Source organism: Chiloscyllium plagiosum, unplaced genomic scaffold, assembly GCF_037043375.1.
Source record: "Chiloscyllium plagiosum isolate Xiang-an unplaced genomic scaffold, Cpla_swu_hap1 HiC_scaffold_13, whole genome shotgun sequence".
Lineage (NCBI taxonomy): Eukaryota > Metazoa > Chordata > Chondrichthyes > Orectolobiformes > Hemiscylliidae > Chiloscyllium > Chiloscyllium plagiosum.
Window position 1 is genome coordinate 20,276,533 of NW_028270151.1, and position 17,817 is coordinate 20,294,349.

A 17,817-nucleotide genomic window follows, 5' to 3' on the forward strand; every position below is an offset into this window, starting at 1 on the left:
AACCCTTCTTGAAATGTTTGTTTTCTTTACAGACTTCCCCATTTGGTTTTCTACATTGAATAAATGCTCTAGAGATTAGAAGTTTGTGTTTCAACACCTTTTCCATTATTCATGCACTTTTGCAACTTTTGCAACAATTCCATTGAATTGAAGTATTTTCTGAACAAAGATGACAGAAATGTTGGTGCACATTGTGGGCAAAATTACAGAAAGCATTATTAAACACAAGATGCTTATCTCATCAGGAAGAAAATCTTTCATAGACTGAATGAAGGTGCTTGATTTGGAAGTCTAACTTATCAAGCTTCATTGCTTTGAACTGAATTCTGAGTGTGGGAGAATTCAGAATGAAAAAATATTTGTAGACCTTTTTTTTAAAATCACTATCTTGGGTGTGGTGAGTGGCCCAGGAGGACAATTCAACAATCCTTGATGAATGCCAATCCTAGGATGGAGGGATGTTACCTTACGAACTGGGATGTGGGATGGTAATATTGCTTTGAAGGTGAACTCCTACTTCATTTGATCCATAAGCAAAAAATAAATTTACATCTTCCATGGATCAGTCATTGTCCCCGTTTAGCTGTCAGTTTTTGAAACAGCAGAGGTACACAGATAAATTGTATGGGCTAACCTTTATTACAATATCTAAGTTTCAATCTGCCTCCTGGGCACTTTGATTACCACACCTCTCCAACACCAAAACAAAGGGATACAAATAGATTAGTTGGGTGGGCAATAAGAAAGTTAGAGAAATGAAGCACCATTTCATTGGGAATATCTACCGAATGCTTTGGTATAGAGGACTTGGATATGACTCACAATGAATCTCAAAAGATAGCATGATGTTATAGCAAGTCATTAGTAATACAAATAAAATGTTGTTTTTTATTGTAATTGGACTGAACTAAAGAAGTGCAGGAGATTTATTAGATTTGTACAGAACATAAGTAAGTTAATGTTTGGGGTATTGGGGAGAGTTTTGATCTCCTTATTCTTGCAAAACCAATTTACAACCAACTGCAACTTAAGAACTTATAATGGCTAGCTTCAGTTTTCCATGTATTTAGATGTGTATTTGTGATGCCAAAATCTTGAAGGCTATGGACCAGGTGCACAAAAATAGGATTAGAATTTCTGGATGTTTTACTTTTGTAGGTGAGGTGGGCCAAATGGCCTTTTTCCTTTCATTGTTTACTCTGACTCTAGAATTATATATACATTTCAGCTTTAAGAACATATCAGAGCTGCATGGAACAACTGACCTTCAGACTATGCTAAGACTTCTTACTTTAAATAATGTACAAGTCAGGGGTGTGATTGAATTCTCACCATTTATTTGGATGAATGCATCCCCAATAATACTCAAAGCATGAAACCATCCAGGACAAAGCAGCTGACTTAATTTACATTGCATCCACAAACATTCATTCCCTCCTCCATGAATGGACAAAAACACCAGTATGTACCATCATCATGATGTACTGGAGAAATTCAACAATGCTCATTCGAAAGCAACTTCCAAATCATAACAACTATCATCCAAATGGATAAGGACAGCAGTTGGAAACATAAACATCTGCAAATTTCCCTCCAGGCCACTTAGCATTCAGATTTAAAAATGTATTGTCATTCATTTAGTTGCTGGCTCAAAAACATGGACCACTCTCCGTTACAATGTTGTAGAGGATTTCAGTGCAAAATGAACTATGCTGGGTCAAGAAGGCAGTTGAATAACTCTTTCTTAAGGACAAATCAACATTGACAATAAATGTTGGCTCTGCCAGTGAAACCTGCATCCAATGAATTAACTTTAAAGAAAAAACTTAAAATCCCATAGATACAAGAGTATCTGCACAGCTGGAGCATGAAGTAAACTGATGCTTTGATATTTCTTGAGCTGGTAGATCATTGAGGTATTTTCATCCTAACAACCTTCTTGATTGTTCATTCGCTTCTCAACCTCTGTGATAGATGAGACTAATATTTATGCATGACATAGTCTGAGTTAATGCTAACTGACATTGATCTGGATTTTTCTATGCACACAAGTGTGTGATAATTACTGTTCTCTTCAAGAATTAGTGTCCTTACTAACTTATGTCATCAACAAACATTTTACCCTCTAACACTACCACAACCCATCCAATTTATGTTGCCTCATCTTCCTTTGGCATCACGACACCTATGTATTAAACACCAGCATCAGATCCTCACCAGTTTCCTGGAATTAGAGACATATATAGTGTCACTCATCTCTCATATACTCTCATATCTATGACAACCTCGGCGAGCTTGTATGAAAAGCAATGTATTTCCATGTCTACTCCAAGGGACCATTCAGTCTTGGTAATGCAATTCTGACTGACACGTGGGCCTCCTGGTACAATTGCTTTTGCATCCCACTCCAGACATTTGCATCTGAATGTGTCAAATCAATGAGATTTAAACATTCTCATGATACCCATGATACGGTTGCCATTTATAAACTATCGGGATATGAACTTACTATAATCAATACTAGTCAGCTTGACAGATAAAATTAGTTAATTGAATTGCTTGTGACATTCAATCTAGGTTCAGAAACTATCCTATGGCTGCTGACCTCTTCAGTCAACTTGATTCAAGCCTTCTTTCTGGCATGCTCCTCTTATCCATTTTAAAGACAGTTCTCTCTTTATTGCATTGCTATCTGAATGAGAACTTCCAGAGTGTTAAAAATAAAGACTGACACTACCTTTTAACTGACTTTAGCCATTTGTGCTTAGTTTCCCTTACTTAGTGTCCCTGCCAATATCACCTTTGTGTGCAAATTACAGGGTAGTTGTGTAGTTCTCTTTAACAAATATCATTTGCCTTTTAACTACCACATCATCCTTCCACCTGCATACATTTCTGATCAGCTTTTGTCATGCCTGCTATGAATTCGCTTCAGAATTCCTGCTGTCATCTGCTTAGTCCGTTGTATTGTTTTATTAAATCATCCCTCCATTGACATACTATTCCCTTTGAAATAAAAGCTAACATTCCTTTGCACTCTGTATTACCCAATAAATTGGATTCTAGCTTTTTGGGATTCATGAACACGGACTCCCAAAAGTCTCTGTTTTGTAGCCTTCTGCAGTCTTTCTTCATTTAAAAATATTCAGTTTCTGAATTCTTCCTGTCAAAGAGCATAACATCATATTTCACCACATTACATTCATCTGCCAATATTTTGCCCACTCACTTACCGTGTCCATATCACTCTTCAGACTGTTGCTCATTTAATTGTTACTCATCACTTGTTTTCCAACCTATTTTTGTGTTATCCACAAACCTGACATCAAATATTCCCTTTCCTCATCAAAGTCATTGATATATTGAAAATGATTGTGACCCTAGCAATAATCCTGCTGGCACACTGAGTTATAATTTTCCATCCTGAAAATGGGGATTTTCCAAACCCTAACCACCCTAAGCCTGGAGGAAGAACGCCTCATCTTCCGCCTTGGGACCCTGCAACCACATGGGATCAATGTGGATTTCACCAGTTTCCTCATTTCCCCTCCCCTCACCTTATCCCAGTCCCAAGCCTTCAACTTGGTACTGCCCTCTTGACCTTACTTCCCACCTATCACCTTTCCTCCCACCTTCATCTACCTTTCACATTCCCAGCCCCACCCACCTCCCATTTATCCCTCAGCCACCCCAGTCCACAACCCTCATTCCTGCTGAAGGGCTTATGCTCAAAACATTAATTCTCCTGCTCCTCGAATGCTGCCTGACATGCTTTGCTTTTCCAACACCGCACTCGACTCTGATCTCCAGCAACTGCAGACCTCACTTTCTCTTAGCCATCCTGAAACTGTCCATTTTTATGAACTTTCTGTTTATAATTAGTTATTAAATCCTCTATCACCAACAAGATGTGATCATATCTTATTCAATAGTCTAATGTGTGATACCTTATAAAAACACCTTGTGGAAGTTCAAATGTACTGCATCCACTGCTTCCCTTTTATGAATCTTTCTTGTTATCTCCTCAAATAATTCTTTAAAATTTGTTAGGAATGATTTCCTCTTCATGAAGTACTCTGCTTAATCATATGATGCATTTCTAAATGCTCTGATATTGTGATTATTGGACTAGATACTTGAGAAATGACTTGAAATTTGGCAATTTGCGATCAGATATTCTTACAGGGACAATCATAGAATCATAGAATTTTGCCAAACGAGGTGCCTAGTTAGTCCCTTTCTTTAGTCCAATATCCGTAGCCCTCTAATTAATGAAGGTTTCCCACATTGAACTCTTAGCTCCCTTGCTGACAATCTTGAAATTGTGATCCTTTCTTCTTTTAATTGTTTTGGGGATATGGGCATTACTGCCCAGTAATTGTTGTCAATCCCTAATTCCCTGTGAACAAAATATTTTTGCAATGCCAGCTCAGAGGGCAGATGTGAACGATTTTGTCGTGGGATGAGAGTTGCGTGTAGGCCAAAGATGCTAGATTTCCTTCCTAAAATACATTTCCTGAAACAGCTGAATATTTCTGACAATCAGCAATAGTTTAACAGGTGCCATTAAATTTGCTTTAATGCTAGAGTTTTTGAATCAACTTCAGGTATTGCCATCTGCTATGGTGCCTTTTGAACCTATTACCTCAGAACATTAGCCCAAATTCTAAGCTGTATGAAAATAAAAAAAGCATGAGTATGGTTGCTCAATGCATTCATTTCAATTTAGGATCATGTTTCCAGAGTTGGAAAAATATTTGTATTGCATTACATATAAAAGAGAATGACACGGATGTTTCATAGGTCACAAGATTTAGGTAGCACGTGTCTGTTATCCCTCTGTTGTAAGCATTGAAGGCTTTGTTTCATTTTGAAATCTTCCTTTACATTTCACACTTTTACTATCATTTGGAAAAGCATCTGCAAAAACAACAAAACTAATTATACTTTTTTTTCTGTCGGAATGTACTGTTTTGCTTTATTTGTCAGTCTTATGTTGTATTTATTTCAGAGAATGGTTGTTCTTAATTTGATTTGAAATTACTGACTTTATCTTCCTAAATTAGTCTGTTTATTTCTAATGTACAGTAACTCTTCGTAAGTGCAGAGATCTGGGTCGAAAGCAATAGTTAAGTTGGGGACTTCAATAAAAGCAAAATATCACAGATAGTGTACCTCTGAAATAAAAGCAGAAATTTCTGAAGAAACTAGGCGGCATCTGTGGAGAAGAAAGAGCTAAGTTTTAAAAGAGCAGTACAACGTTTTATAGAACTTCAGTTGCTCCAACATTCTCTCTGTTTGAAGTTGTCAATACAACTTTTCCCCTCACAATAGGAGAAGAGAGAAAGAGAGAGAGAGAAATTGATAGACAACCAAAAGATAAATAGATCCTATTTTGCAGCACCTGGTCCACAGCACTGCATGACTTCACATCATAAATTCACATCTATAGATTTCTTTTTCTAAAAATGTGAGAAACTTTGCAGGTAAGTGAAACAGCAGCTTGAAGTTCTGGGGAATACAAAATGCTGTAGTTCTGAATATATACTTCTGAAATGAAGTCATTGCTGCTATGGGGATGTATATCTATGAATGTCCACGACCGTAACAAACAGAGTGATGGCTATTAGTCCTTGTGGACATAAAGACTAGTTTACACATTGAGATTATTCTCCACTATTCCATGTCAATTGGAGTACATTTCAAACAGATCTTACATTTAAAAACTATGAAGCACCATGGAATTGTCTGCTACAGCTTGTAACCCCATGGCATGGCATGCTTCCATTCTACCAGTGCCAACAAACCAGGCATTAACCTTATTTCAAAGAAAAACATGTGATTTTTATTCAGAGCTCCATTTCCACATGTATGGGAGATGCCAGGGATGACCCTAAATCCCTGGTCTTGGGGGGAGTGGGGTGGGGGGGGGGGGAGGGGGAGACAGTGCAGTGCAGTTGCCTTCATATCACAGCTCAGATCAAAAGATCAATGATGCTCTGAGTTAAACAGCAATTAAAAGCATTTTTATACCTTTTGCCTTACAGTAATTAAATGCAAATTTGATATCTTTGTTAGCCACAATCTAATCTATCCATCAATTTCAGTAAACAAACTATCAATGTTGGACAACTCTATGGCAGCCCTTCATCCTCCCATAATTTGATGATGTCTACCAGATGCCTCCATCATCTTTCTTTGAGATCTTACAATGCTTCTAACAGTTTTATTCCTTCCCAGGCATTTGCCAGCTGAACTACATTACTTACCAATAACCTAAATAGTTGCTTTTCACCAATAACTCTTCCTAATTCTGAATTAACTTTAGTATGGGAGATTAGGAAGGATATGAATTTTAATTATTGTTTCAATAAACAGAGTTGTTATCTTTGGTTTGTTACTCATGCCACATGCTAGCTAGTGAGAGATAGCAGTTGAACATATGGCTACAGGAGGGAGGGATTCAGATACCTGGATAATTAGGGCTCATTCTGAGGTAGGTAGAATCTCTAAAAACGGGATGATCTACGCCTGGACCAGAGAAGTACAGACCTGGAGGAAAATTAGCTAATGCTCTTCGAGAGGCTTTAAACTAATTCTGCAGGGGAATGGGAACCTAATTTGTAGCTGCAGTGTACAGGAGGTTGAGAGTAGTGAGGTCATAAATAAGGTTTCAAGTTGCAAAAATGTACTAACAGGCAGGAAGGTGATTTGAAGCGTGTCTACTTCAACACCAGGCGCATTCAGAATAAGTCAACTTGGAGCATGGGTTGGTACCTGAGACTTCGATGTTGTGGCCATTTCGGAGACATAGATAGAGTAGGGACAGGAATGATTGTTGCAGGTTCTGGGGTTTAGATGTTTCAGTAAGATCAGGGAGTGAGATAAAAGAGAAGGAGGTATGGCATTGTTAGTCAAGGACAGTATTACAGTGGCAGAAAGGATGCTTGACAAGTACTCGCCTACTGAGATGGTATGGGCTAATGTTAGAAACAGGAAAGGAGAGATCACCCTGTTGGGAGTTTTCTATAGGCCTCCAAAAAGTTCCAGAGATGTAGAGAAAGGGATTGCAAAGATGATTCTGGATATGAGCAAGAGACACAGGGTAGCTGTTATGGGGTCTTTAACTTTCCAAACATTGACCACAAACACTATAATTTGAGTACTTTAGATGGGTCAGTTTTTGTCCAATGTGTGGAGGTTCCTGACACAGTATGTAGTTAAGCCAACAAGAAGTGAAGCCACATTGGATTTGATACTGGGTAATGAACCAGGCCAGGTGCTAGACTTGGAGATAGGTGAGCACTTTGGTGATAGTGACCACAATTCGACTATATTTGCTGTAATGATGGAAAAGGATAAGTATATACCGCAGGGCAAGAGTTACAGCTGGGGGAAAGGCAATTATGATGTGATTAGGCATGATTTAGGATGCATAGGATGGGGAAGGAAACTGCAGGGGATAGTCACAATTGAAATGTGGAGCTTGTTCCAGAAACAGCTTCTGTGTGTCCTTGATAAGTATGTACTTAGCAGGCAGGGAGGAAATGGATGAGCAAGGGAACTGTGATTTACTAAAAAAGTTAAATCTCTTGTCAAGAGGAAGAAGGAGGCTTACGTTAAAATGAGGTGTGAAGGCTCAGCTGGGGTGCTTGAAAGATACAAGTTAGACAGGAAGGACCTAAAGAGAGAGCTAAGAAGAGCCAGAACGGGACATGAGAAGTCTTTGGCAGAGCCTTTGGCTTTGATCTTTATGTCATCATTGTCTATGGGAATAGTGCCAGAAGACTGGAGGACAGCAAATGTTGTCCCCTTGTTCAAGAAGGGGAGTAGAGATAACCCTGGTAATTATAGACCAGTGAGCCTTACTTTGGTTGTGGGCAAAGTGTTGGAAAGGATTATAATAGATAGGATTCATAGTCGTCCAAAAAGGAATATTTTGTTTAGAGACAGTTAACATGGTTTTGTGACGGCTATGTTGTGCCTCACAAACATTCTTGAGTTTTTTGAGAAGGTAACCAAACAGGTGGATGAGGGTAAAGTGGTTGATGTGGTGTATATGGATTTCAGTAAAGTGTTTGATAAGGTTCCCCACAGTAGGCTATTGCAGAAAATACAGAGGCATGGGATTGAGGTTGATTTAGTGGCTTGGAGCAGAAATTGTTGATGGGAAATGTTCATCTTGGAGTTCAATTACTCGTGTACCACAAGGATTAGGGAGAGAGAGGAGTTGAACATGTGGCTACAGGGATGGTGCAGGAGGCAGGGTTTTGGATTCTTGGATAATTGAGGCTCTTTCAAGGGTAGGTGGGACCTCTGCAAAATGATCAGAGAGTTAGATAGGGTGGACAGTGAGAACCTTTTTCCTCAGATGGTGATGGCGAGCATGAGGGGACATAGCTTTAAATTGAGGGGTGATAGATAGAGGACAGATGTCAGAGGGTAAGTTCTTTACTCAGAGAGTAGTAAGGGTGTGGAATGCCCTGCCTGCAAAAGCAGTAGACTTGCCAACTTTAAGGGCATTTAAATGATCATTGGATAAATATATGGATGATAATGGAATAGTATAGGTTTGATGGGCTTCAGATTGGTTTCACAGGTCGGCACAACATCGAGGACCAAAGGGCATGTACTGCACTGTAATGTTCTGTGTTCTATGTTGTAAAGTCTTTAAAATCAAATTGAATAATAAGGTTACTGTGACACAGTTGACAAATTGAGAACAACCCCCCTCTCACTTCAATCTAAAAGATCAAACAACAGGCCTTCTCATTTGCAACTGCAGTTTACTACCCTTGCTATTTGCATGCCATTAGTGGAATTTAAGCTAAAATTTCATTTTAAAATAAATTTGTACTGATTACACTCTGAGCTCCATTACTAATTATCCTTTTCTTAATTAAAAGCGTCTATTTGAATTCCACTGATGAGGGTGAAATTCAATCTCTTTACAACTTTACCAAGCCATTAAATGAAATTTGCTTAGATTCCACAAACAACTCAGTGATGCAATGATATACATTTTAATCTGTCTTTAACACACTTTTGTTTAAACTTAAGATGTAAGAATTTGTTCGAATTATCGACATCTGCACTTAAGTTTTAATTGTTTAACTTTCCCAGTCGTGACCTCTCTTTTTACAACTTTTCTCCTCTGCCAATGGTTTTTTGGAGGTTGAGTTTAAACCATTTAATATTTCATCTTCCCTAATAATGCATTGGGCCTCTTTATTGCCTTTAAAAATTTTGATGCAACTAACCTTTTCACAATAATTTGTCATTGGCCTTTCTAATTCTACAGTTACCTGAACAGTTCAGAATACTGTAGACCATAGAGTTATAGAGATGTACAGCACGGAAACAGACCCTTCGGTCCAACCCATCCATGCTGACCAGATATCCCAACCCAATCTAGTCCCACCTGCCAGCACCCGGACCATATCCCTCCAAACCCTTCCTATTCGTATACCCATCCAGATGCCTCTTAAGTGTTGCAATTGTACTAGCCTCCACCATTTCCTCTGGCAGCTCATTCTATACACGTACCACCCTCTGCGTGAAAAAGTTGCCCCTTAGGTCTCTTTTAGATCTTTACCCTCTCACCCAAAATCTATGCCTTCTAGCTCTGGACTCCCCTACCCCAGGGAAAAGACTTTGTCTATTTATCCTATCCATGCCCCTCATGATTTTATACACCCATATAGAGGAGAGAAGGAATGGTGAAGCAAGGGCTACCGGGCAGGGTGAGTTTTCCTGCATTAAAAAGAACTTACCTCGGGAGTCGGGCCTCCATTTTGCCAGAGTGGCAAGGAGAGGAATGGTGAAGCAAGGGTTGCCGGGAAGGGTGATTTTCCCGCATTAAAAGGAACTTACCTCAGGAGTCGGGCCTCCATTTGCCGAGAGGTGTGAGGGAGGAGTGAAGGACTTCTGGGAAGTCATATATTTGCGTGGTTGCATTTCCCAAAACACCCATCCTCCTCCTCTAACCAAAAAAAAAGATCTGTATGCCAGCTTGGTAAGGTAGTGATTTTTTTTTATTCCTTATTTATTCATCAGTCTCTTTGGGAATTTAGAATAGTGGGATTGGAGGATAGGGCAGTTGAATGTTCCTCCTGCAGAGTGTGGGAGGTAAGGGTCACCACTAGTGTCCCTGCTGACTACATCTGCAGGAAGTGCACCCAACTCCAGCTCTTCGAAAACAGCATTAGGGAACTGGAGCTGGAGCTGGATGAACTTCATATCATTGGGGAGGCAGAGGGGGTTATTGAGAGGAGTTACAGGGAGGTAGTCACTCCCAAGGTACAAGAAAAAGGCAGATGGGATGGAACGGGAACCGGCAGGAATGCAGGGATCCCCTGTGGCCATTCCCTTCAACAATAAGTATATCATTTTGGATGTACTTATACCCCAGGGAAAAGTAAATATATGACTCTGTTGGGGGTGATGACTTACCAGGGAAAAGCAGTAGGGTACAGGGCTCTGGCACAGAGTCTGTCCCTGCTGCTCAGAAGGGAAAGGGGAAGAGGAGCAGAGCAGTAGTCATTGGGGACTCTTTAGTTAGGGGGACAAATAGGGGGTTTTGTGGGGATGCGAGAGACTCACGGTTGGTGTGTTGCCTCTCAGGTGCCAGGGTTCGTGATGTCTCTGATCATGTTTTTGGGATCCTTAAGGGGGAGGGGGTGCAGCCCCAAGTCGTGGTCCACATAGGCACCAGCAACATCAATAGGAAGAGAAATGGAGATTTAATGCAGAAATTCAGGGAGCTAGGATGGAAGCTTAGAACTAGGACGAACAGAGTTGTGTCTCTCGTTTGTTGCCCGTGCCACGTGCGAGTGAGGCAAGGAATAGGGAGAGAGAGGAGTTGAACATGTGGCTACAGGGATGGTGCAGGAGGCAGGGTTTTGGATTCTTGGATAATTGAGGCTCTTTCTAGGGTAGGTGGGACCTCTGCAAGCAGGATGGTCTTCATCTGAACCAGAGGGGTACCACTTTCCTGGGGGGAAAATTCGCTAAGGCTATTGAGGTGGGTTTAAACTAATCCAGCAGGGGGATGGGAACCAAAATTGTAGTTCGAGTATAGAATAGGTTGAGAGTAGGGAGGTCCAAAATCAAGTTTTAGGGACGTAAGATGGCACCGGCAAGCAAGAAGTTAGTTTGAAGTGTGTCTACTTCAATGCCAGGAGCATCTGGAATAAGGTGGGTGAACTAGCAGCATGGGTTGGTACCTGGGACTTCGATGTTGTAGCCATTTCGGAGACATGGTTAAAGCAGGGACAGGAATGGTTGTTGGAGGTTCCAGGATTTAGATGTTTCAGGAAGAACAGAGAAGATGGTAAAAGAGGGGGAGGTGTGGCATTGTTGGTCAAGGACAGTATTGCAGTTGCAGAAAGAGTGTTTGGGGACTTGTCAACTGAGGTAGTATGGGCTGAAGTTAGAAACAGGAAGGGAGAAGTCACCCTGTTGGGAGTTTTCTATAGGCCTCCAAATAGTTCCAGAGATGTAGAGGAAAGGATAGAAAAGATGATTCTCGATAAGAGTGAGAGAGACAGGGTCATTATCATGGGGGACTTCAACTTTCCAAATATTGACTGGGAACACTATAGTATGAGTACTCTTGATGGGTCAGTTTTTGTCTAGTGTGTGTGGGGGGGGGGGGGGGGGGGGCTTCCTGACACAGTATGTAGACAGGCCAACAAGGGGTGAAGCCACATCAGATTTGGTACTGGGTAATGAGCCCGACCAGGTGTTAGACTTGGAAGTAGGTGAGCACTTTGGTGATAGCAATCACAATTCTGTTATGTTTACTTTAGTGATAGAAAGGGATAGGAGTACACCACTGGGCAAGAGTTACAGCTGGGGAAAGGCAATTACGATGCGATTAGGCAAGATTTAGGAAGCATAGGATGGGGAAGGAAACTGCAGGGGATAGGCACATTAGAAATGTGGAGCTTATTAAAGAAAAAGCTCCTGTGTGTCCTAGATAAGTCAGGCAGGGAGGAAGCTGTAGAGTGCGGGAGCCGTGGTTTACAAAGGAAGTGGAATCTCTGGTCAAGAGGAAGAAGAAGGCTTATGTTAGGATGAGATGTGAAGGCTCAATTAGGGTGCTTGAGGGTTACAAGGTAGCCAGGAAAGACCTAAAGAGAGAGCTTAGAAGAACCAGGAGGAGACATGAGAAATTGTTGGTGGATAGGATCAGGGTAAACCCTAAGGCTTTCTATTGGTATTTAAGGAATAAAAGAATGACAAGAGTAAGATTAGGGCCAATCAAGGATAGTAGTGGGAAGTTGTGTGTGGCATCAGAGGAGACAGGGGAAGCACTAAATGGATATTTTTCGACAATATTCACTCTAGAAAATGACAATGTTGTCAAGGAGGATACTGAGATACAGGCTACTAGACTAGATGGGATTGAGGTTCACAAGGAAGAGGTATTAGAAATCCTGCAGAGTGTGAAAATAGATAAGTCCCCTGGGCCGGATGGGATTTATCCTAGGATCCTCTGGGAAGCCAGGGAGGAGATTGCTGAGCCTTTGGCATTGATCTTTAAATCGTCATTGTCTGCAGGAATAGTGCCAGAAGACTGGAGGATAGCAAAAGTGTTTCCCCTGTTTAAGAAGGGGAGTAGAGACAATCCTGGTAATTGTAGACCAGTGAGCCTTAACTTCAGTTGTTGGTAAAGTGTTGGAAAAGATTATAAGAGATAGGATTTATAATCATCTCGAAAAGAATAATTTGATTAAGGATAGTCAGCACGGTTTTGTGAAGGGTAGGTCGTGCCTCACAAACCTTATTGAGTTCTTTGAGAAGGTGACCAAACAGGTAGATGAGAGTAAGCCAGTTGATGTGGTGTATATGGATTTCAGCAAGGCGTTCGATAAGGCTCCCCACTGTAGGCTATTGTACAAAATGCGCAAGAATGGGATTGTGGGAGATATAGCAGTTTGGATCAGTAATTGGCTTGTTGAAAGAAGTCAGAGGGTGGTAGTTGATGAGAAATGCTCATTCTGGAGTCCAGTTACCAGTGGTGTACCGCAAGGGTCGGTGTTGGGTCCACTGCTGTTTGTCATTTTTATAAACGACCTGGATGAGGGTGTAGAAGGGTGGGTTAGTAAATTTGCAGACGACACTAAGATCGGTGAAGTTGTGGATAGTAATGAAGGATGTTGTAGGTTACAGAGAGACAGAGATAAGCTGCAGAGCTGGGCTGAGAGGTGGCAAATGGAGTTTAATGCGGACAAGTGTGAGGTGATTCACTTTGGTTGGAGTAACCGGAATGCGAAGAACTGGGTTAATGATAAAATTCTTGGTAGTGTAGACGAGCAGAAAGATCTTATTGTCCAGGTACACAGATCCTTGAAAGTTGCCACCCAAGTTGACAGGGATGTTAAGAAGGCATACAGTGTTTTAGCTTTTATTAATTGAGGGATCGAGTTCCAAAACTATGAGGTTTTGCTACAGCTGTACAGAACTCTGGTGCGGCTGCACTTGGAGTATTGCGTACAGTTCTGGTTGCTGCATTATAAGAAGGATGTGGAAGCTTTGCAAAGGGTGCAGAGGAGGTTAACTAGGATGTTGCCTGGTATGGAGGGAAGGTCTTATGAGGAAAGGCTGAGGGACTTGAGGCTGAGAAGAAGGTTTAGAGGTGACTTAATAGAGACATATAAGGTAATCAGAGGATTAGATAGGGTAGACAGGGAGAGTCTTTTTCCAAAAATGGTGACGGTGAGCACGAGGGGGCATAGCTTTAAATTGAGGAGTGATAGATAGAGGACAGATGTCAGAGGTAATTTCTTTACTCAGAGAGTAGTAAGGGAATGGAATGTTTTGCCTGCAATGGGTAGTAGATTCACCAACTTTAAGTACATTTAAATCATCATTGGACAAGCATATGGACGTACATGGAATAGCATAGGTTAGATGGGCTTCAGATTGGTATGACAGGTCGACGCAACATCGAAGGCTGAAGAGCCTGTACTGCACTGTAATTTTCTATGCCCTATGTTCTATTAAGGTCACCCTTCAGCTTCTGACTCTCCAGGGAAAACAGCCCTAGCCTATTCAACTTCTCCCTCTAGCTCAAATCCTCCAACCCTGGCAATATCCTTGGAAAGTTTTTCTGAAACCTTTCAAATTTCACAACATCTTTCCAATAGGAAAGAGACCAGAATTGCACACAATATTCCAACAGTGGTCTAACCAATGTACTGTACAGCTGCAACATGACCTTCCAACTCCGGTACTCAATAGTCTGACCAACAAATGAAAGCATACCAAACGCCTCCCTCACTATTCTATCTACCTTGCGACTCCACTATCAAGGAGCTATGAACCTGCACTCCAAGCTCCCTTTGTTCAGAAACACTCCTGAGGACCTTACCATTAAGTGTATAAGTCCTGCTAAGATTTGCTTTCCCAAAATGCAGCACCTCGCATTTATCTAACTTAAGCTCCATCTGCCACTTCTCAGCCCATTGGCCCATCTGATCAAGATCCTGTTGTAACCTGAGGTAACTATCTTCGCTGTCAACAACACCTCCAATTTTGGTGTCATCTGCAAACTTACTAACTATCCCTCTTAAGCTCACATCCAAATCATTTATATAAATGATGGAAAATAATGGACCCAGCACAATCCTTGTGGCACTGCACTGGTCACAGGCCTCCAGTCTGAAAAACAAACCTCCACCACCACCCTCTGTCTTCTACGTTTGAGCCAGTTCTGCATCAAAATGGCTAGTTCTCCCTGTATTTCACGAAATCTAACTTTGCTAACCAGTCTCCCATGGGGAACCTTGTCAAATGCCTTATTGAAGTCCATATAAATCACATCTACTGCTCTGCCCACATCAACCCTCTTTCTTACCTCTTCAAAAAACTCAATCAAGTTTGTGAGACATGATTTCCCACACAAAAAGCCATGTTGACTATCTCTAATCAGTCCTTGCCTTTCCAAATACATGTACATCCTGTTCCTCAGGATTCCGTCCAACAACCTGCCCACCACTGATGTCAGGCTCACTGGCATGTCCTTACCACCCTTCCACGTTAACCAACCTCCAGTCTTTTGGCACCTCACCTATGACTATCGATGATACAAATATCTCAGTAAGAGTCCCTGCAATCACTTCCCGAGCTTCCCACAGAGTTCTAGGGCACACATGATCAAGTCCTGGGAATTTATCCACTTTTATATGTTTCAAGACATCCAGCACTTCCTCATCTGTAATATGGACATTTTGCAACATGTCACCATCTATTTCCCTACATTCTATATCTTCCATGTCCTCTTCCACAGTTAACACTGATGCAAAGTACTTGTTTAGTATCTCCCCATCTCCAGCAGTTTCAAACATAGGCTGTCTTGTTGATCTCTGAGGGGCCCTACTCTCTCCCTCGTTACCCTTTTGTCCTTAATGTATTTGTAAAACACTTTGGATTCTCCTTAATTCTACTTGCCAAAGCTATCTCATGTTTCCTTTTTGCCCTCCTGATTTCCCTCTTAAGTATACTCCGACTGCCTTTATATTCTACTAAGGATTCACTCGATCTATCCTGCCTATACCTGACATATGCTTCCTTCTTTTTCTTAACCAAACCCTCAATTTCTTTAGTCATCCAGCATTCCCTATACCTACCAGACTTCCCTTTCACCCTGACAGGAATATACTTTCTCTGGACTCTTGTTATCTCATTTCTGAAGGCTTCACATTGTGCTCCCCCACTGACACCTCAGTCACCTGACTTGCCTTATTTCCCAAGAGTAGGTCAAGTTTGCACCTTCTCTAGTAGGTACATTCACGTACTAAATCAGAAAATTTTCTTGTACACACTTAACAAATTCCTCTCCATCTAAACCCTTAACACTATGGCAGTCCCAGTCTATGTTTGGAAAGTTAAAATCCCCTACCATAACCACCCCATTATTCTTACAGATAATTGTGATCTCCTCACAAATTTGTTTCTCAATTTCCCTCTGACTATTAGAGGGTCTGTAATACAATCCCAATAAGGTGATCATCACTTTCTTATTTCTCAGTTCCACCTAAATAACTTCCGTGGATGTATTTCCGGGAATATCCTCCCTCAGTACAGTTGTAATGCTATCCCTTATCAAAAATGACACTCCCCCTCCTCTCTTGCCTCCCTTTCTGTCCTTCCTGTAGCATTTGTATCCTGGAATATTAAGCTGTCAGTCCTGTCCATTCCTGAGCCATGTTTCTCTGATTGCTATGATATCCCAGTCCCATATTCCTAACCATGCCCTGAGTTCATCTGTCTTCCCTGTTAGGCCCCTTGCATTGAAATAAATGCAGTTTAATTTATCAGTTACTACCTTATTCGCTGCTTTGTCCCTGCCTGCCCTGACTGTTTGATTCACTTCTGTTCTCAACTGTACCAGTCTCAGATTGAGCTCTCCCCCCCCCCTCCCACCCCCATCTTACTAGTTTAAATCCTCCCAAGCAGCTCAAGCAAATCTCCCTTCCAATTTAGGTGCAATCTGTCCTCCTTGTACAGGTCACTTCTACCCAAAAACAGCTTCAGACCTTTCCTTTTATTTTTTACTCAATGACAAACTTGGGACTGAGGCTAAACTAGGCTGACACATGCACCAAATGTTTCAGAGAACATCTCTGGGACACACACACCCAAAGACCCCACCATCCAGTTGCCAACCATTTCAATTCCCGTTCCCACTCTGCCAAGACATGCAAGTCCTGTGCCTCCTCCACCAGCAAATCCTAACCACCTGGTTCCTGGAGAAAAACACCTCATCTTCCACCTAGGGACCCTCCAACCACACAGCATCAACATCGATTTCACCAGTTTCCTCATCTCCCTACCCCCCCACCCTCGGCACCACACTTTTGAGCTGTCCTACTTGTCCATCTTCCTTCCCACCTATCCACTCCACCCTTCACTTTGACCGATCACCATCACCCTCACCTGCATTTACCTATTGCCTTCCTAGCTACCTTCTCCCAGTCCCACCCCTTCTCCAAATTATCTCTCAGCCGCCTTCCACTCCCCCTCTTATTTCTGATGAAGGGTTTATGCCTGAAGCATCGATTCTCCTGCTCCTTAGATGCTGGCTGACCTGCTGTGCTTTTCCAGCACCACACTTTTCAACAATGATCCCCAGCATCTGCAGTCCTCACTTTCTCATACTCACAAAAATGTCCCTTAATACAACGCTTCTTTATTTTGAACGGCCTGTTTTCAGACACTTGATTAACTTTGCTGATGTTTCTTCCCACAGAGAATCACACCTTATCCGTTATATCTGTATAAGTCTAACTGTGAACATCTGTTGTACGTAACTATTACCCCTTTCAGCCATTTTGTGTTAAGTAGGAAAACTGCAAGCGGCCAGCAATGTCAACTTAGCAATGGACCCGCAATAACACAGGACATGATAGAAACAGTAATCTAGTATATCTAAAAATGAAATGTCAACCAGCAAGCTATGACTTGCAAGCCAAAAGGTAGCAGTAACATGGATCAAAAGAACTAAATAAGCCATGACCAATGGATTAATTGCAAGGTTTTTAGTGCTGTCACATAATGAATAGAAAATTGAACAAGTAAGGGAAAGGGAAAACTCACACAAGATTCCCATTCACAATAAGGAAGTACATCAATGCAATGGAAAGTAAGTTGTAAGTTTCCTCAAACTGTTTAGTTGTCACTCCAGTATAATCTATATCATCAGTGTGCTGGAAAAGCACAGCAGTTCAGGCAGCATCCGATGAGGAGGAGAATCAACGTTTCAGACATAAGACCTTCATCTGGAACTAGGCTGGAATGGGGCCTCATTCC